Raw genomic sequence first — 26,939 nt, forward strand, 5'->3', positions numbered from 1 at the left:
GCTTTATCACAGTTGTGCAACTAACCGTTATTTGTATTTTATTTTCAAAGTCGGTGTAAAGTCCTGATGCAGCAGTCTCAAAGGAACTGTGAGTTTAGATACTACTAGAAATCTTATTTACTGAACACACTGGAGAAAATTTCACTGTTCAATGTGCAAACTCTTGGACCAGGCACAATGGATGCATCTTTTTCAACATTAGCACTATTATTTCAGTCTACTATTTTAGTAATACTAGTGAGTAAATTTTTTTGCATGCATAAATGTTTATAGAACTAAGCTTGTAGTGTATTTTAATAAAAGCATGCCACATCTCTAGTCAAGTTTAATTAATTGTGAAGTGTGTTACTTATCCATTTAATAATTCCTGCAAATTTCAAAAACTTCAGAATAAATTTTCCTAGACATTTATTAATATTTATCTCAAAGTCAATAAAAACCAGGATAAAATGTACATGTTTTCTTGCTACTTATATATCTATATATGCTTATAAAGTTATATATTTCATATTACCATGCATTTCCCAACCCTGCAGTGAAAGTATGGCTAGCAGTTGGATTCAATGATCATAAAGGTCTTTTCCAATCTAAATGATTCTATGATTTCATGATCCACAGCTTATAACATATAGACAACTCTGAGACATATCGTTGATTCTGTATGTTTTAGTTTCTGTTGCTCAAGGTGAGCGTCTACTTCAAAAACATTATCTGTAATTTCTCCAAGTTGGATTCATGATAGAAGGAATTTGCATGTATCGAGGCCAGATAAGCGCCATATTTTTCCTCTGCAATAAGACAGGGTACAGACCTAAGACTATGATAAAATACATACATAATAAATAGTTAAAGATCCGTTTCAAATGTATTATTAAAAAAAATAATAAAAGAAACAAACAGCAACTCCAGCAGACACCACTAGAGTTCTCCTTCTCCCAAATATCCCTAGCACCATCCTAAACCCTGTTTACCCCAGAAACCTGAACTGTGGACAGACAGAAGAGGAGAGAGAGAGAGAAAATTCAGACACAATAAAACTCTGAGGGGAAAAATATGTGGAAGGAGGAGGCAGCAGCGGCCTGGGGAAGGGATTGAAAAGTTTCCCCTGGCTTAACTTCTCCCCCCCTGCAGCAGCAGAAGCAGCGCCAGCAGCACAAGGTGAGAGAGACTTTTAAGTCTGGGGAGGAGGGGTGTGTGTGCGGGAGGGGGGGTGAATTTACAGCCCTGTGGATATTTCTGTGTCTGCCTCCCTGGCTTTGGGGTGCGAGAGACGCCGTGTCTCATGCTGGGTGGATTTTTTTTTTTTTTTAATATGATGGAGGATTATAAACATGGCGCCTTAAAAAAACTACAAAATCATGTACACACTGTTCCAAGGAGATGGGGGAGAGGGGACAGGGGAAGGGCTGGGCACCAGGGGAGGGGGCAATCCTTCCCCGCGGGGTGCCGTATGAGGAAGGGGGGAGCAATTATACTTAATAATAAAATGTGTGGGGCTGCGGGGGGGAGATGGAAGGCGGGATTTTTTTATTATTATTATTATTTCATTTTTCGGAGTGGGCAGGATTATCTGGCAGCCCGCTTGGAAACCGCGGAGGAGAAGGGGACGGCGGCGGAGCGCGTGTGATTATTAACGGCGATTATTTTTGTACCCCGCACCTTCCCCCGGTCGCATTTCGGCTGGGAGGCGGCGGCGGGTCCCCCGTGCCGAGTTGCAGCCAGCCCTGGGGCCGGGGCGGGAGGAGGTGGGGTGGGGAGAGGGGCGCTCCGGGGAGAATCGCCGCTTCCAGCGCTCGGCGCGGGCCTGCAGGGCGCGGGGAGCCGGGGACTCGCGTGAGAGGCGAGGCCGGGCGGGGTGTGGCGCAGCCCGGCCTCGGCCCCGCCACCCCTCCGGCCCCGCTCTTCCCCACACGCGGGGCCACGGCTTTGCTCCCCACTCTCCCCCGCTTTCCCTTCGCTCGCACCCGCCCCGCCGCCGCATTTCCTCGCTGGGGAGGGGGGATGCCTGTTTGGAGGACGGGTCTTGGCCCGAGTAATGGCAGCTGCTCGACAGCGCCGAGGCTCCACAGGAGAGAGAGACGGCGGGGCCCCCGCAGGCCGGGCGAGGGGCCATGGCTGCCGTGCCCGCGGGGGGCAGGGGAGGGGACGGGGAGAGGGGTGAACTCGGAACCCCAGCCCTCCTCCCCCCGGCGGCTGCGGGCGGTGCCACCCCCGCGGACGGGACGGCCTCGCCGCCCGGATCGCCCTGTGCCCCGGCACGGCCCCGGGGCTGCGTCGCCTCCCCAGTGTGTCTGGGGTAGGGCCCGGGGGCAAGAGGGGCCGACTTCCCCGCTGTGTCCCTGCGGCTCCCCGAGAGCAACGCGCTCGCTCCCCCCACCAGAAAGGTCCCTCCCGGAGCCCCGCCGGGCTCGGCGGCCGCATTTCGGGGAATGTGGACCATCGAGGGGCTGGCTTTTGTTGGGGGCTTGGGGGGGTTTGTGTGTGTGTGCACCCCTGAAGCCGTGTCTTCAGATAACTCCCCTCGGTGCACTTTTTGGGTTGTTCTCCCTCTCCCCCTGCCTCGGGGCTGCTCAGAGGCCTGTCTCCTTTCTTTTCGGGGAAAGGATGGAAGTGTAGGTGTGGGGGTGCCCATGATGGGGAGCTTCGGCAGGCTTCGGCCGTCTGTGTGCTCCAGACAACAGCCCCCTTGTAAAATATTGATGTTAAGGACTTGAGAAACTTTGTATGTGTCTTTTGGGGCTTATCCTGAAAACAACAGACTTTAAGAATTTGGTTTTGGTTGTCTTCGAACGTGGAAAAAAGAACTTTACAGAGGCTAGAGATGGGGTGGCTTGAGAAGAGGAAAAGGAGTGAAAAACTCCTTAATTTGGTACTGGTTGGTTTTATAATTATATAATTGGGCATTTAACATCCTGGAATCATCTGCCATGGTTTCTGTATTGTAGGGAGTAATTCTGTATTGTAGTTTTGAGATGATTTTACTGCAGTAAAAAAGAACAAAGGTAGAAAATGCTTTCTTGTCCTAGATAGGCTGATATTTTCTCACTTCTGTTGCTGTTCTCTGAAGGAAATTGTTTAATTCTTTAGGGGTGATCACTGAGACAGGTGTCAGGAGGGGGGGATGATGGGAGGGAAAATGCCAGTTTGTGGTTCAAGTTGCAGTCCCTTGGGTTTTTCTAGTTCCTTATTCTTCAGTATAAAGGACCTGGCATCTCTCCACATTTTTTTTTTTTAAATTATCAACCATTCTGAGTGTGCTACAGAAAGTCTTTAGGGAAGTAGACTATTTGCTGACTGGTGTTTTGTATACAAGTGAAAGTACCCACAAAATAATTTACAGTGTGGATTTGCACCATTAATTAATTCCCACTGTGGAATTATGGCATTAAAATGCCAGATTTTCCATGCCTAAACAAACCTTCTCTGCTTTGACCAGATAGTTGTATGGAGAAGGGTGGGAAGGGAATGGTTCATGGTCTATGTAGTTCATCGGAGAACACTTTATCTTGCTGATGGTTAGTTTGGTTTTAGTGAGTGGGGAAAAAAGTAATTGTGTAGATGACTTTTTGTTGGTTGTGCGTTGGATGGTGGTCTCTGCCTCTGCAACTGATACTTGGTATCGGGTTCAGCGCAAAGGACCAAGTGAGAAAAATTAATCTTCCAGTGCATCTCCTGAACTGGGTAATGTGTTGGAAATTGTCTTGTGATGACGCTATGCGAGGGGAGTTGTGAGTGTGTGGATGTTGTGTGGGGGCGGGTCTTAAAACTTCCTTGATGCGCTAGAAGATACTCTTCCACAGTTTGAAACTTTGTAGCACAAGTTTAATGGGGTACTGCACCTTTATAGGTGGTTGGGTTTGGTTTCTTTTTTTTTTTTTTTAATCTAAGCAAGAATTTTAAATATAAATGTAAAAAAAAAATTTGTTCACCATGAATTAAAATTCTTAGTAGTTTGGCTTAGTTCTTATGTAGTATGAGCCAGAGCAATACATCTTAACTTTCCAGGAAAAAATTGAACACCATTGAAGTGACAAGAATTTCATGACCACAATTGCTGTACACACAGTCTGTAGGATATTTGCTGTTGTGTGGGGTGGTGTGTCCATACAGCTTGTATCCAGTAGACATTCTGTGTGCAGCTACTGTTCGGGTTGCCTGGTTCAGGTTCCCCCCCTGCCCTCATAGAAGAGAGTAGAAGGGACTGTTCAGAAAGACCTGAGGAAGAGCCTGAATCATTTTTCAGCCTAAGGTCATCTCAAGAGCAAATGAGATGGTGAAAGGCTGTGAAGTGTGCTCGGCTTTTCCACCTTGCAGGTAAATAAAACATGTTGGGTGCTGTTAGTGACATGGTGCTCCTGGAGAAAAAAACTATGCGAGTGGACAACTAATTTGGCCTCAAACTCACCTTGAAGTGCCTCAGGCTATATCTAGACTGTTATGCATTTCTACCTGTGAACCGAATCCTGGGGACCACTGAACTGTACTGTCTGCAATCTCTGAATTAGAATAAAATACTTCAAAAAGAAACAGATAAAATATAACATTGAAAATGTTTTCTTAATTTTAGGCATCTAAACCTCTCCATAGATGTCTGCATTGTCTGGTTTGTTAGCAAATTGTCTCATTTCACACAATTTGACAACTGGGAAATTTTAGAATTAGAAGACATGTTTTGAAATTCAGGACTCGATTTCCGTCAGCTAAAGTTCAGAAATTATAGACACACCTGTAACTAGTTTTCATAGTTACTGCTTTCCACAGTCTTTCAGATCGTTTAACTCTGCAAGTGTGTGAAGACCTCAGGCAGTGTGAATTGGTCCAGGCTAAAAGTTCTGAAAGAGGGACAAGGTGATGATAAAGATGTCACCAGTAAACTTCTGATTTTCTTCTTAAATGACTTTTTAGCTAGATCCAGATTAGCATAAATGTCAGTAAAAGAAGTCTTTTACCCATAATGTGGGTTGTTACAAATGCCAAGTCGAACTATAAACAAAATTAATCTGTGCAAGGTATATGTGCCTCACACCAGTAATGAACTTTGTTCATAAAATGCTGAGTTGTTTAAAATTACTGGCCAAACACACAAAACAGTTTACTTTCCTCAGTGAAGTAGAGTTTGGGGTTTTTTTCAAAGCTTAGATCAGAATTGTTGGAGCAATTCCTTTTCTTATATCCATCCAGTAAATATATAAATTTATTTCAAATCCTTGCCACTGATTTTATTAATTGCAGTGGCTTTTCTTCCATGTAATAGGACTTTCTTTAGCCATCCTTCTTGCACTAATTGTTTAGAAGCTAATGTCAGATCATGTTCTTTATCTGCAGGGGGTTTTGTGCCTTAGTTTTTGTTGTGTTTGCTTAGTCTCAGGATGCAATGAACACTCCCACAGTACTTGTGTAGTACTTGGAGCGTGGTGCCCTTGGTAGCTGGGCAGTGCAACGTATGTCATCTTTTATATAGCTCATATATTTTAGTCTGTCAGTGTTGCTTGTGCTAAATGTTGTGAACAAAGATTGTTCTTGTCAGGTTCTGGATCATTTTTGATCAGTTGAATGTAAATTTAGCTCATAATTGGGTTATTGTTCTAAGGTTTAATCTGCCAGTTGGAAGAGTATAACCTGCAAAATAGGTATTTTATAAGATGATGATTCCATTTTGGAGGAATTTCTTAAAAAGTTAACTCCTATATTACAAAAAAAAAAAGAAAAGAAGAAGTTTTCACCATTTTTCAGTGCAGTATAAAAATGCATATTCACTTGTTGTTAGAGTGTCTTGTCATCTATATAAAATTCAAAATAGGGGTGGAAAACTCCATAAAATCCTTCATTCCTGGGTGTAGTGGAGGCAACTGGCAGCGGGTTGATAGACACCAGTGTGGTCGTGTACAGTATAATAAATACTGTGGCCTCAAGCCTGCACAGGTGAACTCCTGTGGCACACAGAGCTCTCTGATTTCCAAGGCCTCTACATGCAGCTCCCTGCAACAACAGGGCTGAATTGAGCCCATATTTTTCCCCTGTATTTTCAACTGCAGTCTTTAAACATAGTTTTATCATCTCTTTATACCAATGTCTGCCATCAAGTTAATTGACCAAGCCTGAACGCTGTGTTATTATTTATTTATTTATTTATAACATGCTCTGGATGTTGAATTATACGAAAAAAATTTTTAGGGGTAAAAGTAGCATTTTAGTAAGATTTCATTCATATTTATGTCTTTTGGTTTATTTCTCCCTGAAATGACTGGATTCTTTTAGTTCTGTGGGCAGGTGAGAGAAGGCACAAGGGTGATACACTGTGACATGTCCATGAACCCAAGTTAAAGCTCATGGTGTCTAATTTTAGGTCAGCCAGCTTTGGTAATATCCCATCAGAGCCTGATCCTGTAGCTGTACCACGTAGATAAATCCAAGGCATAGTTATTGAGAGTTTGTGTACAAAATGTCTGGTTTTGATTTTCTTCCAGTCTCTCATTTTCCCCTTCACTAAAGGCAAAAGTTTCTGTTATGGAAGTAGAGAGACATGTAAATTGAGTTTAAAGTATGTTATTAGTTCAAATGGCAGGACCATAGTATTTGTAATTCCAAAATTAGAAATATATTAAAAAATATAAGTAAAATATAGTTTACTGATGTATTTACCAACAATGAGAATACCTTTGAATATACATTTATGCTATATTAAATTTTCAATTCCAGGATTAAATCTTTGCAGAATAAAACATTGTGAAGTAGTGGTTCTGACTCTTCATACAGCTCTTACTTCTAGTATGATATAAAACTAATTCTTAACAAATAATTTTAGCACCAGACACAGTGAAATTTGAATTACTAAAATCCACTTATTGGTTAAAAAATTAATTCAAAACACACCTACAAAAATACCAGTAATCCCATTCACCCTTTTTGTGGAAATGGCAAAGAATTGGCCTCACTGCAATAAATTGTTTTTATCCTAAATAGGATACTGTTGATTTGAGATCTAGTAATTTAAAAAAAAGAAGAGTTAAACATATTGCTGTTTATCTCTCATTTCTCCTATGCTTCATTTTCTCTTGCTTTGTTAGTATGTTAAAAATAAACATTAAACCAACTTGCCATATATTCAAATATATGATTTTAATGCAGATAGCTAATGTTTTGGCTACAGACTGTAGGAGTCTGCTAGCAGGTGTAGTACTCAAAAGCAGCATTTTGGCAAGTGGGCATTTGTGCTTTGATCTCATGCACTTAGGGCATGGCATTGTTATCTGGTCTTTTAAAGAGAGGTGGATGGGAGTCTCACGCTGTGACTCACGGGACATGGTACTTAGTTTACTAATTTTAGCAGAGCAATTCTTATCTGTCAATGTGAGGTTTTATTGGAACCTTTTGGAAAAGCAATGAAGTAAAACAAAATGAGGTTGAGAGAAAATGATTACCAGAATCCCAAAGTAGCTAGAAATAGTATACTGTGGAAAAGAAATTAAAAGGGTATGAGGTATGTTTATTGCTCGACAAATCTTTGAGAAGATCTGAGAGACAAGAGAGCTTTATGTTTCTTAGCATGCTGTCGTCATTCTCTGTTAAGTCTCACACAACATTTATGCATTCAGTAAGAGAGGATCTCACACTACAGATACCTGTTTGCAATTACAGATGCTTTTCAAGGCAGAAACCAAGTACCAGCCAAGTCTGTATTGGCTGCTTGTGCCTTATTACTATTTTCTTGGTGTCATTGCCAGTAAAAGAAAACTTCAGGAGAGGAGATAGTCTGTGCCTTGCATAACATTGCAGTGTGTGTGCATTCACAAGCACAAATTAAAGTGGAAATTTTACCTCAGAATGGGGGGGGGTGTTCTCCAGTTTTCCTTCTGGTTGGTTGTTAATTTTCTGAGCTGTCATTGATTTCAGAGACAAGCTTAAACCCAATGTTTATGCATAATCCCCTCTCCCCAAGCAATTAGTAGGATCCAGGTTCAAAATTGCACAAAATCAAAACAAAAGAATTGCTATTTCATAAAACGTAATCACAGGCCACACAGTCACTGATTGTTCACTGATGAAAATTGATATGCACTGCAGAAAATTCACTGTTACCCATAGATTATTATTAATATAATGATGGAGACCTTGATCATATAGGCACTTTTTTTCCCACAGGCATAAAAATGTATAGGCCATGGAGGATACTGATGAATGAAATTTAGTTTAGTAAAATAGTTTTAAAAATTAAAACCTTATGTATAACTCCAGTATTCAAGGAAGAACACTTCGTTACAGTTCGTTGTGCTGATATAATTTTATGTAATGTTTTATTTTTGATTCTTCTACTGGAGTTACATAGCAGTGCTACATAGGCATTTTTATGCCTTTTCAATATCAAAAGTATGACTGTTGTTATTCTTGCAAATGCCAAATTTTGCATTGATGATTGTTTCCATTGAAGCTAACACACTTTTCCTACATGTGCATTAGCCTTTGAAGGAATTTACAGTATTTATGGAAAGAACAAAGACAATGTGGATACAATTTTTCTGTTAGTGACTTGTAACATTTTCTATTTATCTTAAATCCTGTATGTTATAAAAGGCCTTAATTATAAATAAAGAAAACTGGTAAAATAGAAATTCCTACTGGAAAAGCTGATACCATTTTGAGAAGAAAGGTTTATTTTTATTTAGGAAAGCTAGAAAACAGGTATGTCAGGAAACTGAGGATTTTAACATAGTTTCAAAATTATGGAAATTGTGAATGTGAAAGCAGTTAAATAATAAAATTATATTGGGGTTTTTTTGTATCACAGAACATAAATTAAAAACCTGAATTCTGAAAATGACCTCATTTCATCCTGTTCATTATCATTTACCTGCAAAACCTGGGCAATCCTTTTTGCTCCACGCAACAAAGAGTTTAGAAAGAGTAATGTTCTCCTCAGCTTGTGCTTCTATTCCTTCTTTGTTATGCAGTTCAGAAATCACAGAAAATTTTTTCCTTTCTTAATTAGAAACAAAGAATTGTTATTAGTTGTTTCCCCAGGAACCAGACTGGCACCATTTTTAGCTTCATGTAACTGTAGTTGAGAATTTAGGATGTTCCTAAGAACTGATTGCATGAACCTTTTCTCAGGAAGCTGAATGTTTCAGTGTCAGTCATCACGTGCAAGCTCACATTTGAATATAATACAGCACACTGAATAATTTGGCATTGACACTAATGTTTTCTCAATAAAAAAGAAAAGAGATTTTTTTTTTTCCACAAATAGAAATAGATTTCTGAAAACTTTTCTTGGTCATGGTAAAATTTGAGGAACAGTGAAAAAGGGATGTACACTTTGCTCATTGGTACCTCACGATATCTGACGTCTTAACAACCAGACTAGAATGTAACGTCAGGTTGTTTAAAAGCTGCCATGTTAAAATCTTGTTTGTTTGCTTGCTTGTTAAAAGAAAATGTTTTATTTCACTGACATATCTTTTTGAAGGAGAGTGCTGATGCATACCTGGAGGCATTTCAGACTGACAGTGTTGGAAAGTGAGAAACATGGACACTCTACCTCTGTAATTGCACCTTTCAGTTTTGTAGCTTTGTCTTCTTCTTCTTCTTACACTGACCTGAAGTAAATAGATTTGCAGGAAATATTTGTTGTAAGAAAGACATTCTTCCTTTTCCTGCACACGTTCCACTCTGCGGGCTCCCAGAAGGCTTCTTTGTAAATCTCCTAATTGGAAGCATACTCCTAACTTCTCCCTGATTCCAGACATGAGATTTCCTCTTGTTTTTCAACTTGTACCTTTTAGGAAATATAGATTAAGAGTCAAGTATCTGCAGGTGCCATTTTATTATTTTTTTATCCATGCTGATGTTGTTTTTCTCAGTAGTTTTAAAAAAATTGTTAATAATAACCCATTTTCCAGTCAACTAAGTATAAGCCTAAGTTGTAGCACTAGTTCCTGAAGACATGTAGCTTTCAATAAAATGGAAGATTTTTGTCCCTTATAGGGGCACAGGAAATACCAATAAATGTGAGCTAAAGCTAAGAGATGGCACAGATATTTTGAATACAGGTGCACCAAGGAGCCTAGAAGCAGAACATGGTTTGCTTTGCCAAGTTAGTGGATAAGGAGTTACAGTGTTTCGTGGGCCAATGGGAAGGAATGGTATCCAAATTTCTGCTTGGCTCTTCTTCCATGAGAACTGCCTTTCTTGATCAAACTAGCATGTCATGTAATCCAGAGTCTTGTTTCCAGCCGTTGCCGATCTCAGATGTTTCCTAAAGAGGTGCCAAAAATCAGGCGATTTTCTGAGGTAGAAATCTATAGAATACTTTTTTTCCCCCCTACTAGTTCCCAAACAATGATAATTTAGATTATGGTTCCTGGTTTTACACATATAGAAGCTTTATTTATTCCATTTTTTAAATGTTTTAAATGCTCCTTCCTGTAATAACCGAACATTTTAGCTGTAGTGTCAAAACCTATTGCTTTTTAGGTCAAGCCTGTTCTGTCCTCTCCTCATGCCTTGCAGCCTCCCACTGCAGTGCTCTTTCTCTTTGCACATTTTCCAAGAGCTTCTTGGTGGGTTGCAGAAAAGAGCCATGTGTACCTGCTTCTCCTGAGGTATTTGATGGAGATAAGAGACCTCGAGGGGCCAGTTAATGAAAGGCTATAGTGATTGTCGAGTGCAAATAAGAGCTGGGAAATGCACATATGAAAGGAAGAAAGGGAGAGTTTGGCATGAGATGTGCATTAAGTGGAAGTCAAGGTACACACGTCACAGGATAGGGGAGAGAGGACCACTGTCTATGTTAACGTCATTTGGTGCAGCACTGTTGATTTTAGTGGAGCAATATTAGTTTACACCTGCAGTAAATTTTCTCCTGAATATCTGGGAATGAGAATATAAAATGAAGTGTTTATGGATGAGTGACAGAGAGAGTGAGCGTGTGAGAGAGAGCGCATGCACACATTTTCAGGCCTGATTGATTATATGAAAAAAAACCTGGAGTTGAAAGAACATTATTTTAAATTAACATTCATTATCTTCACGCGTGAGATAACAGTTCACTTTGGACCAGATCCTAGCACCATTATGTTTCTTGAGCAGAGACTGCTTTTTCCTGAATGAGGTTATTCAGTATGAGAATGGCAAAATATAGTCAGATCTTTGACAATAAAAATATATGGTTTAGTCACCATATATTAGAATAACGCTGTATTATTTCTCAGGAAAACATGTATTTTTTTCTTTTTAAAGTGAATGGTTACGTTTTCGTGCACTAAAAAGTAAGATAACCCATTTTTTTTTTTTTAGGTCTCATCTTATGCCTGGAAAGGCTTGCAGCCATTTTAATTCATGCTGCATTCATTGATCTAGCAGTTAAATCATTTAATCACCCTGCAGCTAGGTCGTCTACCTATTGGACACTGTTAGAGAGTTCAGTAATACACTTTGGGTTATTGGCTTCTAAATGTCACTTTTGGAGGAAAAAAAAGAAAAAAAACTAAAAAGCAAACAAGCTATAAAAACACCCCAGTTAACAGATGAACAGTATAAAGGAAAACACAATGTGAATTCATGATCTTATCACTCAACTATTTTTTCTTTATTCTGTACATAGTATAAATAGAAAAAAATGCACATCATAGCAAACAATGGAAAAAAATCTGATTTTGATCTTCTTTGGTAGTTCTTTTGCTTTTAAATACAGAGTTCTGCAAGATTAAGTCATCTAATTAGGCAGCAGCTTGCTAAGAAATATTTTCATAACGGATGTAGTTTGTGAGCATGAAAATGAAAGCCACATCTTAAAATTATAACCCCAAATAACATTCTGAAATTAAATATTGCTCTGAAAAATGTCTTATTCTTTAAGTATAGTCATGTGAAAAAAGTGAGAAAAGTTTGTATTTTATGTGTTAAACAGCATTAGGAAACCTAATTTCTTAGACTCTTAAGTGCTGCGATAGTAGAAGCCCAATGACCTAGATATATAAAAAGGGAAATAAATATGGCAGCAGCTAATGTGTGGCAGTGGAAAGCAGAGAAAAATGTTGTGATGCTTCTAAATGTCCTGTATTTTCTGAGAGGGAGCTACTCACAATGAAATAAACTTCTTCTTGGTATGCACTAGGCAAGTATCTTGTCTAAAGAGGGACAGTAAATTCTTTGGCAGTGATGCACTTGGCACCAGCAGTTTTTAAAGGGTCACCCATGTGCTTTTCAGTTATTTCCCTACAGACATGAAAAAGAAAGTTCATGCTCTTCTGAGGTATTGTTGTCTGGGTGCAGGTGGAAGAAGGAAGTTGTGTTTCATATGAAGATGGGAACTGTATTTCCCTCTTGTTCAATGCAAGCTCAGAATCCAGAGATGTTAATTCCATCTGTCTGTGTCTGGATCCCTTGGCTTATTTCCTTGTGCTTCCCTGATGTACACTGAAAGCTTCATCACATGAGAGGTTATGATCATGTTAACTATCTCTGTGTTACTATACCTTCAGCAGAGAGACTTTAAACAGAGGGTCAGTTGTTCGTCTAATTTGCAATGTTTTCTTAATAAGTGATTTTTTTTCAGTGGTTTCTTTCTCTGATTTTTAATAGCTCCTCTGCTTTATTATGTTAGTCTATGACAATTTTGATACAACTTCTTGTTACACTTTCATCTGGGCATTTTGGGATGTGTTTTCTTTTTTGAAGTAGTTAGTCATGATACATGTACATGAGGAGTCCAACCACAGAGGAGTAATTTGACTAAGGTTTCATGACTGCCATCCCATGCACTGAGTAAGACCTCAGTGCATTAAGGCAGGTTAAACAGGGATCCGATGCTTTTGCTCTCTTTCTTTTGGAAGAACATGGAAAGGGCTGCAAACTCAAATGAATGTGCTGTGTCCTTAATGTGTATTTCTTTACCAGAAAATAGGGGCTTCAGTCAGGGAAGGCAACTCAGGTTAAAGGAAGGTGCTGAAACCAGCTGCATGGTAAAGGAAAATGAGAATTCAGTAATAGTAAAATCAAAAAGTCAGTGTTAAGGGAACATACGTGCAGGTATGTTCCTTCAAGACCTGAAGATGCCTCTTAAAAAAGGGTTTGAGTGGCTGAATTGCAGTGTAGGAGTGGTGTTTAAGCAGTCTGAGGCCCTCCTGCAGGAGAGCAAACAAGTGTCTGTTGAGTTCAGTCTGTGTTGCTGGGTGTGGTGGCCAGATGATTATCAAACTAATAATTGAAGTGCAATATTGCAGTGGGTATCAAACCTTTTCATATCTACGCTGCTGAAGTTTAGAAACAAAGGAGCTCTTGACAGTTTGAAATTACAGCCCAGGTTTCCAGTATTTCTTCCGAGTTCCACTGACTGAACTAATGGAATTAACCGAACTGCCAGGCCCGGTGGGGAGGTGCCTGCGAGCTGTTGTTGCAGGAGCCCCACGTCGGGCAGAATGTGCTGCTTTACAGTCGGTTTTTCTTGAATTTAAATGACGACCTTCACTTCCTGCGTGTCAGACTACAGCAAGCTGCAGTGGGAGGCAGCCTGGAGAAGGTGTTTGCTAATGAGGCTCTAGCACCTTTGATAGGTACTTTAGATAACCAAAAAGTGATAGATGATGGTGTACCGTGTTTGGAAATTTTTATTTAAAGTATATATTTATTTTGGCTCATCCAAGCCACTTGTATGGTCTGTTGGTGTTTTCCACAAGAGTAAGGATGCTTGCCCTCTTGTCCTGGCCAACTTCCTGTTTGGGTAATTACATTCGGAGTACCTACATTTCTGTAAAGTTTCATCTGGATTTTGTTACTGTTATTTAAATAGCAAAGCATCTGTACTTGGCAATTTACAAAATAACAGCACAGGATAAAAAAAAAGTCACAAAAATTCCTTCTCCAAATTACATTTAGTATTTGTGCATCAATAAGTGTAGTGCGGCATGATACAGTACAGAAAAAATATGAAGTGGCATGTTCAGTAATAGCATTCATAGAAGAGGTAGGTTTTCAGAGTTTATGAAATAGAAGAAAAGGTGCAATCCATGAAGTGCAAATGTAAAAGAAGACAGCAAAGAGATGATGGAGACAAAGGAGAGAGGTGAGAAAACTAGGTAGATCTAGGAGGGGTGAGGAAAAAAATCCCAATATGAGGTGTAGTTCAAGAATGCTTTGTAGAAGACCCTCCTTCAAAAGCTGGAACACCACGGGTAAAGTTGCAGAGTAGTGTGCACTGTTAAACATGATATTTTGTGCAGCAGGAATGGATATCATTCACTGGTAGGAGAAATAATGCTTGTTTGTATTGTAGTTAAACTATATTTATTTTTTTTTACAAGGTTATCAGGCATGGATTTTACAAGTGTATGACAAAGGGAATGGGAGCCAATTTATGTGGTGATGTCAATAGGACTTAGGCAATCACAGATCTGCACGTGGCAATCATCTGCTGGCACAGAAATGTTTCTCTTCTACATACAAAGGAACATTTTATCATTTACCACTCAGTCTCTCAGTATCCTGCTTAAATTACAGTAGGAAGAACTTACTGTTTGTTACTGTAGAGTAAGAGGTAGGTGAAAAAGAACCCAAGCTAACTCTTGAAACTGATTGATATTAATAATCAATATTAACCTGGAATGGATTTCCAAAGGAGTTCAAAATAATTCGATGTTAGACCATACTGTATAACCATAGCAGTCTAATGTTTACAAGAACTGTCCCAGTGTTCTTCCAAAAATAACTTAAGTCTGCTTAGAGATGCTTCATCCATGGTGCAGATGTACCCCATTTCACAGAGATATCAGAAGTAGATGGAAAAACGATTTTCATTTTGAAAATGCTTTCAAGAAAAATGCTTTTGACTAGTACTTGTGAGTGAAATCATGCTCAGCTCAAAAAGATTGTTCAGAAAAAGAGGTTTGGGCTTGCTTTGTTTTTCTAGAAATGGAAAAAATTGTTTTGAATATGTCTTAGAATTTACATATTAACTAACGTGGGTGTTTCTTATTGTTAGTAGTTCTTTTTACATGATTTCATTTGCTAATAAAAGCAGTAAATAATGTACTATGTCCTTACACAACAGAAAGATTTAGGACAATGTATATGCTTCTGAAATTGCTGTTCTTTTTATTTTGATCTGTTTAACATTTTTAGGAATATCTGTCCTGGCCTTGTTTTTGGTAAGATTTTCAATAAAAATGTTTTTCACTTTAGGTCACAGATACCCATTAGTACCAAACCTTTGAGGCCTTATCTAGCAGAAATACACTGATCACTTATTCTGACTTTTAGCTTCTGTGTAACACAGCTTAAATAATTTTACCTATTTCCTGTGGATCTAACCCACTGAAAATGCTGTCACAAGTCCTTGTGAAAGCAGCCAGCCTGTCATGTGTAAGTGAAGGGGTTGAAGTGAAAGTCTTTCAATGCTCTGGGGTAGACAGGTACCCATTTAGCAGTGTCTGTCTAGTTGGCTCTTTTTTGCCATCTGGGGACTTTTTTAATGGAAAGAATCAGGAATGCTTCAATGAGGAAAGCCATCCACCATCCACATGCTGCACATTATGGGAATGAGATCCATGTGGCTTCTTACCTTTTTTTTTTACCCTCCTTCTGTATCATTTATTAAAGCTGTTATGGAATATCTGCTTAAGGGTAAAAGAGTTTGAACTCTCACTTAGCCTCATTAAGGTCTTGGGCTTGGTGTTTACTACTTTTGCTTTCATCAAGACCACTTCCTCAGAGGCTTTTGCAGGAGACACATATGTTCTTATGAATAACATTCTTCATTTTCTGTCTCAGATCATGATAGAATTATACTTTTTAATCAGCAGGTTTTATTTAATCTCAAAATTTTATTTCTGGTGTTCTTCCTCTAAAGCAGAATTTATATTTTTATGCTTTTATGTCATGGGTTGTCTACTTCTATATTCACACATTCAAATGCTTCAGGCTATTCATTGTATGTTTTCTGGAGGGTTTAACAGTTCAGCCATTTCCACACAGACTGTCGAAGTCAATCGGAGACTGTGTCAAAATTTGCTATCAGACTGCAAAGATGAATATCCCACTGTTATTACAGAGTACTTCTCCAGAGCACACAACATGGTTAAGAAATAGCTGAGATATTGGAGATGATGCTGTCTGGAGCTCCATCCCTATATTCACCATGTGCTGTTAGTGCTGGAATAGTTTGTATAGCAGACTTGAAAACCTCAGATAGATACTTGCCAGATGCAGTTGTTTAACTTACCTTGATAAAATGTACTTGTACACTTAAAAAGAGAAAAATAAGTTATTTACCAATAGGTAACTTTTTTTTTAATATGTATAGTTTACATATATGTTTTCTATTTTGATTACTTTGCTCTCCCTAAGAATTTTTGGAATTTCCCTGAGTTTTCTCTCTATGGTTGGGAGGAAACCAAAAGTGGCACAGTCAGTGCCTTATATAGTTATTAATTGCAAAGATACAAGACCAGCCTGGAGTGAAAGGACATATAGGTATTTCATTGGTTTGAATATAGAAATTCATGTCTCAAAGAATTCTGGTTACTGGTAAGCAGTCTCTCTTTATTTTAGCTATAAATTTAAACTTTGAACAATGAACGTGCTTAGACTAGTGATGTGCTTATTAGGTTAAAAAAAGAACAAGATTTTAATAGGAAAAATTATCACAAGGCAAACAGCACGGGATCTCATTAGCATTTATGGATTGCTAAACTGCAATAGAAAAGTAACATTTCTGTCTAAAAAAATTTCCACAAAACTCATACAAGCAACATTAAACAATTTTGGTTTAGTTTGTTTACTTGCAGTCAGATTTTCAATTATCAGTGATTAAAGTTGCAGTTGTCTGCGAAGACTATGCTACTGGGCTGCCATTGATTTTAGTGGGACTCTGAATAAATGTTGGTTCTGAAAATCTCACCACATATGGACCTGATATCTGTCTTCGCACATCTTAAAAAATCTGGCCCTTAGGACAGTTTACAGCTTTCCTTCTCATGTTTCAATGATTTTCCCTTATAAGTTCCCCATTTTACTCTGCTCAGGAAGGCACATCAATTTTAAAGAGCATTTTGTAGTAATTTCTGAACCTAAGAGTTTATACCTGTCAAGAAGGACAAACTGACAGAAGAGACTTGGCCCTGGCTTTCCACACAGTATTTTACTTTTTCTCTCTAATAACGTAAATAGTTCTTCAGATAATTCTTTTCATCCATAGATGTTTAAGTGCTGCACAAAGGGGATTAGTATAATTAGTTTTGCATTTGGAAATAGTACTATAGTGATATGCAGTGACTTGCCTGAAGTTAACCTACACAGGAGGAAACTACCAAGTTAGGAGCCCTGGTGCCCAGTCTTCTTCCTTCGGCAAATGGAGTTTTAGAGTGCTTGATCTATCCGCACAGAATAAACAGACGAGAATCTTCTAAATGTAGTGATTTGGTACTTATGTGGTGTGAGTCATGTTCTGGGATGCTGGAAGTGTTTTTTTGTGATATTTCCGTTTCACATTCAGCTTCGGGGGCTCAGCAGGGGCTTTTGGTCTGGTTGCCATATGAAGTTCATCAGGGGTGACAAGCGAAAGCAGCTTAATGTGCTCATGTTATTTTTGTCTATAGTAGAAATTTGTGATGGAGACTGTTTCTGTTTTGCATAAAGTCACCAAAATAATGCATTGAGCTGTAAGCTAACTGGAGATACCCAGGACTATTAACAGCAGAATAGCCTGGATAGTGTTAGTTGTTGGGTGCAATTATTTTGATCTCACTGCGAACAAAGGCTAAAAACCACTTATCAGACTTCTGAAATTGCACACCCTGTTAATTGTGATTTTTAGATTGGGTACCTCTGCTAGGCCTTCCAAATACAGCTTTTGTTCCACAACTATAAAATGAAAAAAAAAAATAAAAAACAATCTTACGGAGTGCCGTGAACATAAAAAAGTTCAAGGCTACAAGACGTTTGTGGAAAAAACACTAACAACCTTATCCAGTTGCTACTCACCAGGGAGTACTTTCCACTCTTCTCAAAAATTGACTGTAGAGGAATGTGTGCCATAGGTACTATGGAGACTCTCAGCCTAGCTTGTTTGCTTTTCTCTACCCATCAACTAAAGTGAATTACAGTAAACTTTTCAGACAGTAGAAGAGACACATGGTCTATCTTCCTTAAATTTTCCTGTAATTTCATCAGCTGAGCTTTGTTCCTGATCCCAAAGGCTAGAGACCCTTTCCTCCAAGCATTCAATTAGCCAACACCTACCTTTAGAGGCCACAAGCTTAGGACACATTTCTCCTTAGGATTTCTTCTATTCAGCACAACAAAAAGGCTCCCCCTAGAAGACCCAGGATAATTCACATTGTCTTCAAATCACCAGATTCTCCAGGTTCCTCATAGCAGTGTCAGTCCCTCTAGTCAGATCTTGATTTAGGAGAAGAACTGATATTTGTGGGCCTTACAGGTGTGTTAGGTGGGAAGGCATCTGTTTTGCTGAGTCAGTAGAAATATCTGTTTATTACTTTTATTTACAGCCTGGTTGCATTAATAAGCTAGGATTTACATTTATTGCGAATTAGATGTTGGCATTACTCTAGTGTTCAAACAGAGAGGCTGAAACGATGCCATTACCTATGTTACCTTCTTCATCTTTAGCCCTGGAGTATCGCATGTATTTGAGTAGCTTCTTGTCATACCCAAGAAATTCAGTAAATGTGTCTTTGATTAATCCCTATGGTTCTTATGATCTCTACAAATATGTCTGCAAATATGTCTAGAAGGAGGTGACTATGGAAGAGAGTAAAAAGCCACTTAAGCCACAGTACTGGTGTGAAGGTGACAACACACAACCAATCTGGTAAGTGCGGATTGGAAGCTGGGCTGTAGGGTCTGAGCATGAGTATTTCAGGTGGAGGAACCTGTCATGGTGTCTGTATCAGACATGTCGTGACATGACTTCTTTTCAGTGTTTACTATACAGGGCTTATACGGCCAAACTTACCCTGTGGATTACACACTAATATTCCTATAGGGATATGAGCCAAAACTCCCATACCATGTGCTTTGGATAGCTGAGGGCTCCCGAAATGGAGGTTGAGACTTGTCTCAGTATTGAATGCTAGGGTGATGTTTGCTTTGGCAACCTTTGTTGACTTGTTTCTTTCAAATCCAATAATTTGAATTTATTCAGCCATCGCTGCATCAGGTACAGGATTGGCAGCCTCATGGGAACTGTACCTGAAATACTGTGAGCCAGGAGTGGTTCAGGAGCTGTGCACTGGCCACCATGGGCTCAGTATGGAGCAGATGAGAATAACTCATCAGGTTTCTGAAATGATTTACCAGTCATGCTGCCTCATTTTTGTGCTTGTAACAGATTTTGAATATAGTCCTCTATGGCATGATTTCCTCCCTGTAAAATAGCAGTATCAGCACTTCGCTATATTACGAGGCATTTGGAGTATAAATTAGAGGGGAGCAGTTGCTAAGGCATACACTTCCATGTTATTCTGAGAACAGGTCTGCTTCTAAGGCAGAGGCAGATAAAGATAATATGCCAATACTTTTAGCACTAGAAGAATAGAAAATTAGAAGTAAGAAGAGTAGAGATGTAGAGAAAGTGGTTTTGATAAAAAGGAAGGCAAGTGCGAAAGCAAAAGGCAAGCAGATTTAATATGCTAAATTGTTTAACAGCTCTGTAAAAATGGCTAGAACTCCAAGTTGCTGGTACCCCCATAGTAGCAGGAAATGGAATTGTGCCTACACCATAGAAATAGTGAAAAACAGTTGCTACTATGATTTTTGGATTAGTTTTAAAGAAAATGCTACAATAAAAATAGCAAATTTTGTACTTAGTAACTAAATGAATGTTATTTTGAAATTGAGAAACTGCTAACAACTTGGGAAAGAATATCATGAAGAGTCACATCATCCTCCTCCAGAGAAATATCTTCCTTAAAATCTTCACCAAGAGACAACAAATCTTGCTAGCAATTCTCTTACCAGTGCTGTACTGCTATTTCTTTGTTCAAAGTGAATGTCTCTTCTCTGGGAAGAGCAAAATGTATTTCGGTTTGCATTTGCTCAGAGCCCATTCTTTACTTTTTGCCATGACATCAGAAGTTCTGGTGTCATCAGTGAGCTGAGACATTCACTGTGATAAAATCTGGAGCTGCCCTCAGAGCTTTCTAGAGAACTGAATATTGTTCTTACAGAAATTGTCTGATTTCAGACTTCAGCACAGAGGGTGCTTGTGCTGTAGAACATGAGCCCTACACTTGGAAACGCCCTCTTGGATTCCTTTCTTGAGTGTAATTAAACAGGAGTGGCTTCTTCAGTGTTCACTCATTGAATCTGAGTACCCATCATTCAAGAATGACTAGAGAGTTCAGTAATCAGAATGTATATGTTGGGGGGTTTTCCATTTTACAAAACATGAAGAAAATTTATGAAATCAAAAGAATATGCATATTATATGTATTTTTTAACCAAAGTTAAGAAACTTCCCTGGTGTAACAGCAAGCCAGTAACACTGCCAGGAACTGAACTTAGACATACCTGCTGGACAGAGTTCTTAAACAGATTTATCTGCTGTAGTGTTGAAGCTGGCTGTCAGCAACTGGCCATGTATTGTCATTTCTGCTTAAAAAAGGTAGGAGTGGCACATGAGACAGGAGACTTAGTACCAAAATAGTCAGTGCAATCTTCCTGCAGCTCAGCTTTTCTATTTCTTAGACTTTTAGCTGAGTCTTCCAGAGGGCTTATCAGGTCAGGCAGTCTGTTTTAATTCTTTCTCAAAATATATTTGCACACATTTTATGCAAGCTTTTCCTTTTGTAAAGAAAAACAAGAAAAAGTAGACTGAGAAGAAAACTTTCTTGTCTGAGATTAAGAATTATTAAAAATAGTGATTTTTAAAAAAATGAATAAATGGAGACAATATAATTACTTTTCACTTTTCTTCATGAAGCTTGCTTGAAACAGCATCTAAAACACTCCCAATAAAAAGAAGCTCTGCATTTTTAAATAATGAGATTGGCTTTCCAATATGTACTTCTGTTGCTTGCTTTCTTATAGCTGTTAGCTGTGGCCAATTAAAAACATAAGCCAGTTTATTTTTTATTCCTCGTAATTAGCATTTTCACGTTCACTATATGCACCAAACTTTCAAAGCAGTTTTGGGAGCATTTAAAAAAATATTTGTAATTTATTGATTGGTACTTCTTTTTACAAAACCTTTGGGCTTTTTGAGATGCTGGCAAATGGGAAATAAAAGGCAGTAAGGACCAGCAAGAAAATCAGGCAGAGCACAGATGAAATGTCCCGTATCCCTTTCCCACGATTGCAGGAAACAAGATATAACAAGGAAAGGGGAGGATGTCAGGGAGGTGGCTTATAATCCATGAAAATTTATAGCAAATCAGAGAACTGAGGAGGCTCTTGGTGTGGGAAAATGACTAAAATAACTGAAGTCAGCAGAGAAGTACTCAGATATTATGTCTAAGTAGAAGAGCGGTGAGTAGGTCATGAATATAGGATACATAGAATTAAGGGTACAAAAATTGTATCAATGTGTTGAATAACCTGAAGGAAATTAAGTCCCCCTGGTGTTTCCCTTGCTCTTTTTTTTTTAATAAAGATTTGCAGAAAAATATATAATTGACTAGAATAGAAATCTGATTTTTTTTAATTACAAGAGAAAAAATTATGAAGTCTACTACTCCTCCTGGATGAGATCCAAGAAAGACAAAGCTGTTGTGTAGGATTCTGAATATCTTTACCTTATTTTTAATTAAAGTAGATGTACACCTTGTAACATCCCAAAATTGTTAGGAAGGCATTTTGTAGTATGAGTTATATTTTAGCTGTTATTGACTACTTTCCTTTCAGAATTACTGAAAAATCTATGTGTCTTCCAACTAGCTGCCCTATACCAAACAGGTTTTTTTCTCTCAAGAGAAACAATCGAGTGTCTCAATTTTTTTGTGCACTTGTGTATTTATTATATAAATGATAAGTCCAATGGAAAATGCATATAATTCTTCATCCCATTATATTGTTTCTTGTTTCACTGTCTGCTACCTCCTGTGCTATAAAAGTGCAGTGTCTTTGTAATACACTTTGGATTTTTTTTTTTTTCCAAATTGAGCTATTCAGAGATACTACATGAGGGAGAAGCAATTTATGTGATGTGGCTACATTCTTAAGCTGTAACAATGATAAATTAGTAACATTGCTTTAGGAGTTTGCAGTCATTTTGCTTTTGATATGATTTGAAGAACTGTATTGCTTAAACTTATTTTATTCTTCACATACCATAGAAATTTAATAGTATGGTTTTGTACAGATTCTTGACTGAATTATGGCTAGATTTGTTCCTTAGACTGGTTTACTGGAATGTATTAATGTATAGATATCTAATATAATTTATTTCCTTGGCAGTGCTGTACATTTGTATTTGATTTATATTTACAAAGCCAAAATCTTATAATAAATAATAGAACCAAACTACTTGCATAGCTTTCCTTTTGATCTTTTTTTTTTTTAGTTATCTGCATAAACATTACTGCAAGCTCCCAGGCTGATATCTGTAGTAAATGGATGTTTGACGTTTTGTATTTCTGTACCATCTTATCTGTCTGTTTATCAGCCACATAGTCCAGCGTCTCTTCCAGAACATGCTTGTTCATAAAACCTATTGACTGTTGTCAGGATTGAGACTGGAGGGCTGTAGGCACTAATGAGATGTGAAACTTCGAACACGTATCTTTAAGACATCCATCTACCTGATTTGCTGCTCTACTGAAAAGAGTGTTTATTCATCTTGGTTATTTTGAAATGAGTTTCTTGATTTTCAGAAGAGAGACTATAACTGGAGCAGAGAATTGAACTGAAACTCTACTTCTCTTAAAATCAAATTATTTAGAATTCACGTCAGAACTTTTGATTTATGCATTTTTCCCCATATGCAGTCTTTTAAAATAATTTCTGTAATCCCTGGGATAAAGCTTTGGTGCAGGATTATTTCTGATTCATGACAGTGGAGTAAGGGAGGGGAGATGGAGCTTGGAGATTTGTCTCTGCTATTTACAGATCTTGGGCAAGCTCTTTAACCTTTCAAAGACTCAACTCCCCCTGCTTTAGATTGTGGGCAGGGTTTTGAAGTTCTTTGGAAGATCTAACAAAAAAAAAAACACAAACAAAAAACCCCCCAAAACCAATAACAACAACAATAACAAAAAAACCCCCAAAAAACAAACAAAAAAAACCCCCAGCTTTTTTAGGATACTAGAAATTACACTAGAGAAAACAAGTTACTTAGTTACCCAGTCGTAGTATCTTTTCTTGAAGAGTTAGCTATGAGCTTTGGAAATTACATATTTTTCTGGAGTTTGGATAATACTTAATTCCTGAAAGCTCTCTATCCTATCCAATACTGAGCGTATTGGCCAAATACATCCATTTATGGTTTGAACTGTGGGATTTTGCATTGGAATTGTCTTGTAGACATGACCCGGTGGAGAATAGTGTTTTCTTATAGAGTTAGCCTGAGTCATCCTACAGAATTTTTCTTTTGCCCATTTCTACCTGTGTGCAGCCCCTGATACCATCCCATCATCATGCTGGTTTCTGAGGACAGTGGTGCCATGCTGCCTGCAATGAAGCATTTTGCACTCCTGCTCTTGTGGGGACCTGCCCAAGGAGTGCTCTCCATTTCATCCCTGACCTTGTGAGGTCTCTTCTTCGCCAGGCACATGTGAACAAGAGCCTTTCTTTTTCTGTTTGTCTTTATGCTCTTGTGTGGTGGTGGTGGGCATGTCCCAACCATCTCCTTCCCTTTCTCACTGGTCTGGACATGCCAGATTCTGGCCTAGTGTCATGCAAACCCACAGTGTGTTATTTCCTCTGCTTTCTTACAGTGACATCATGAGAATTGTCACCTTCTGCATTAAAAATGTTATGAATGAAGTCCATTTACATTTTTGCCGTTGACAATGTATTTGAAGTATTGAAGAGTTCATAAGCTCTTTAACTAATCCAGAGCTTTGTGTTAGTAATTAAAAAACGAGTGGTGCCAATTTTCATCAGAGCTGAAGGTCACTGGAGGCATAATGAATTAAGAAAATGTAGTAATTTTTCCTTCTCCAGATTCTTTTGTGAAAATTGAAATAGGTATGGTTTTACAAATACCTCTTTTTTTATAAGAGTATTGCTCTCTATACTCGGTAAAAATAAAATGTTTTTTAAAAGCACTGTAATTTTAATTCTTCCTTCCTTAAGGATGAGAAAAAATTAAATACCAGGTACAAACCAATGGACAGTATAACAGTGATGAATGTTTATTCACTGGAAGTTGTCATAATGTACAGGAGAGTTGGTTTCTCCTGCTTAGTATGATCTTAACCTTTTACCTTTAGTGGATAAGTGAGGCACATGGACATTGTGTTTCTAACCGTAGGGAGTGTGCAGCTATCTAGGATTTGAGGGTTTGAACCATGTTAGAATAAATACTGAAGTGGCTGCACTCCAACAGGGCAGCTGAGCACTTCCAGCCTGGGCTGTCTGTCAGCTGCTCCAGTGCTGGTGGAGAACAGCTCCTTACTTTACAGGGTGCTGCTGAGGGTTCTCCCAGTCCCAGGTAAATCATGTGGTAGTCAAGAGCCCTGGTGAATCACACCTTTATAGCCCAAATATTGAAAGATCCTATTTTAACTTGTGTGAATGACTTCTAGTAATGAGCCAGAGACATCACAAATATTTGTTTTGAATTGTACATCTGTTGGTTATCCTGCAGCGGTCCATAAATGATTGTATAGAACCTAGGTGCACATTCACAGTTGTTAATCATTTTGTGTTGGTTTTTGGCAATAGGATAATTCAGATATTAAAATTAGGATTACTTGGATTTTTTAAAAAATATCTCAGCATATTTAGCAGCACTGGTACACACCTACCTACCCCTGAAATGTGGTCTCAACTCGCACTCTTCCAGTATGCACCCCAAGTAGTGGATAATTATGAAAACTCCACTGACCTATCTACCACTAGCTTTTTAAAGAGTCTTTGAAATAGACTCTGTCCTCACTTTCTTGTTCTAAAACATTAGCTTGTTAACAGACTTCTGCCATTCTGTCGTATTTTTTAATGTAAAACCAACAATGTTTGTCCAAATTCACCGCCTTTAAAGAAACTCTATCCTGGTGATGTGTTTAGCTCGGCTTTGCTTATGAAGAATATTTGTGTGCAAACATGGCAGATACTGTTTTTCAATGTTCTTTTTAGTCTGCAGTACTTCAAAGAGTCGCTTGTATCATATCATGTATCACTTAGTCATAAAAACTCTTTGAATATACATTGTGGGAGCCTCAGAAAAGTGTTAATTGTATTCTGCTGCAGTGGTAGCCAGAAGGTCAGGATCTAAAATTAATATATTTCTGAATAATTTGAATTTTGTATCAAGGTTGATTTTTCATGCTTACTACTCAAAGTATCACGCTAATTTATGGCTAATATATTGCATATTTTTCCTTTAAAAACAAGGAGGGCTGTTCCCTTCTCCTCACAGATACAGACATGCTATCTAAACATTTCTACATTAGAAAGAATTAAATGTGTTGGTAGATTCTTGGACTCATCTCAAATGTGTGCAGAAACTCCATAAAATTGAGAAAAACTTTCTTTTGAAAGGAATCAACTAGAGATTTTTTTGGTGATATTCATTAACTTTTATTGATATTATCAATATATGCATCTGAAAGCATTTTGAAAGAATATTTAAATACTTTATTTCTTTAAGGAAGACACTGTGTATTAGCTGCATTCCAAAAAATTTTTATTCCTCACTGAAGAATAGTTGAGTATAATTATCTTTGGATTAATCAGTTTTTGAAGTCTCTTCCAGTGATATGTATAGAGAGGATTAAGAGAGAGATTACTAAAGCATTAAGATTTTTTTCTGGTTGTTTTTAAGAAAGAATCCTTGCCTTAAGTTAATTACAAAATTATTTCCTTGTGAGAAACTGTTGAGTAAATGAAAAAAAAAGTAAAATCACCTATAGCAGCGTCTGTGTGTCCTCGAGCTTGAGAGAGAGATGTGCGAGCAGTGAGGTCCTATTTTGTTCACGCGCCTTCTTTTCTAAGTCCTTTCCTTGTTACATGGTAAGGCAGAGTTGTCTTTTTCTTTTCCCACGAGAAATGTTGAAGTTCCTTTTTTCTGGCTCTTTTTTTTGTTAGATGAGCGGCAATAGAGGAGAGGAATAATGTCCCTTCTCACATTCTCTGCTACCATTTTTCGCTGTGGAATACTTTTGTTTTTCTTGTGCTCATTTTTCATGGGTATTAACTTGCTCCATAGTGTTCACTAGTTTGACCTTTGTTTTATGTTTTGCTTCGGATATCGTCAGAGTGATGATACAATTTAAATGCAGTTCCGTAAGATTATTTTAATTGAATGTTTGAATAACTCTATGTGCCTTTGTAATGACTGAAATGAACTTGATCTTTTGCTTGGAAAGACTGTCCCATATATGATTTTATAATTTAAAATAATAATTAAATTAATACAACATTCTATTGAACAGATCTCAGGTCACAGTTCATTTGCTTTTGGCTTTAGGGAACCAAAGTGCAGTCGCACCCTAAATTCCTGCTGTTGAAGGGCTTCTTCCAAGCCTCCTGTTATATCAAAAATTATATGTTCCAGCTCTGGAAGTCACAAGCTATCCTTCTTTTATAGGAATCTGCTTTCAAGTCATGATTACTTCTTTTTCTTGCCTGACTACGGTAGTCCTTGTTTAGCACTGGTTTGTATCACATCAGACAAGTCTACGTGGGTATTGTTAGGTAGCTCTGTAATAATATCTCCATTGCTTTGATGACTTCAGTGTTTCTTGTTTGGGTTCTTCGTTTTTTTCTCATTTCAAATTTATTGGAGAGGCTGAAGAGTAAAGCTTTGAGAATGGCTTAGACCATGC

At 38.2% G+C, this 26,939-nt stretch overlaps 1 protein-coding gene across 4 annotated transcripts in view; it reads left to right on the forward strand.

Moving 5' to 3' along the window:
• Positions 1-929: 929 nt before the first annotated feature.
• The window catches only part of ZMYND11 (zinc finger MYND-type containing 11), a 105,889-nt gene continuing 79,879 nt past the window's right edge, over positions 930-26,939 (forward strand). The window contains exon 1 of one of the 4 annotated variants that reach the window (XM_017819381.1): positions 930-1,158. The gene's annotated coding sequence lies outside the window, so the exon portion shown is untranslated. Of the gene's footprint in view, positions 1,159-1,530; positions 1,624-26,939 lie in introns of those variants that run through there. The other 3 variants (XM_017819384.1, XM_017819385.1, XM_017819382.1) reach the window with 3 other exon arrangements.

This window comes from Lepidothrix coronata, unplaced genomic scaffold, assembly GCF_001604755.1.
Source record: "Lepidothrix coronata isolate B3197 unplaced genomic scaffold, Lepidothrix_coronata-1.0 Scaffold74, whole genome shotgun sequence".
NCBI lineage: Eukaryota > Metazoa > Chordata > Aves > Passeriformes > Pipridae > Lepidothrix > Lepidothrix coronata.